Raw genomic sequence first — 572 nt, forward strand, 5'->3', positions numbered from 1 at the left:
CCTTTTTAATAGACTGGGTCTCACTCTCTCACCTGAGCCAGAGTGCAGTGGCGCACTCATAGTTCACTGCAGCCTCTACCTCCTAGGAGGCTTAAGTCTCAGTGGGAAGGGGAATGAGAGTACTGTGGGGCTACTTCTGAGTACCCCAACCTTGGGAGAGGTGACTTCGTCAGATGTAGGATGCACCCTACTACCCTACTGGCATGGGGGGCAGATGCCTCCGCAGGGCTGAAGAATGGGGTCCACAGGGGAAAACTGCCTGGAGATAGTGAAACTAACGTCATCATGCCAGTGCTGACCTAGGTCTTCAGAGCTGCTCTGGGGCCTGGTCCTGCTGGTTGCAAGGGACAGGGGATGAGGGTCCTAACCTATCCAGGGGCCTCCTGTTCTATTCCCTCAACCCAAAAGGGGAACCTAGGAAAAAAAACTTTACCTAAGAAAAGGACCAGATCAATCCCCTCATACACAAGTGCACACAAATAACAGCTCAAAGCACCCTTTGTCGTATTTATTATTTTTTTAATTTATTTTTTGGGATGGAGTTACTCTCTTGTCGCAATGGCACAATCTCG

Source organism: Colobus angolensis, unplaced genomic scaffold (genome assembly GCF_000951035.1).
Source record: "Colobus angolensis palliatus isolate OR3802 unplaced genomic scaffold, Cang.pa_1.0 Scaffold8, whole genome shotgun sequence".
NCBI classification, from domain to species: Eukaryota; Metazoa; Chordata; class Mammalia; order Primates; family Cercopithecidae; genus Colobus; species Colobus angolensis.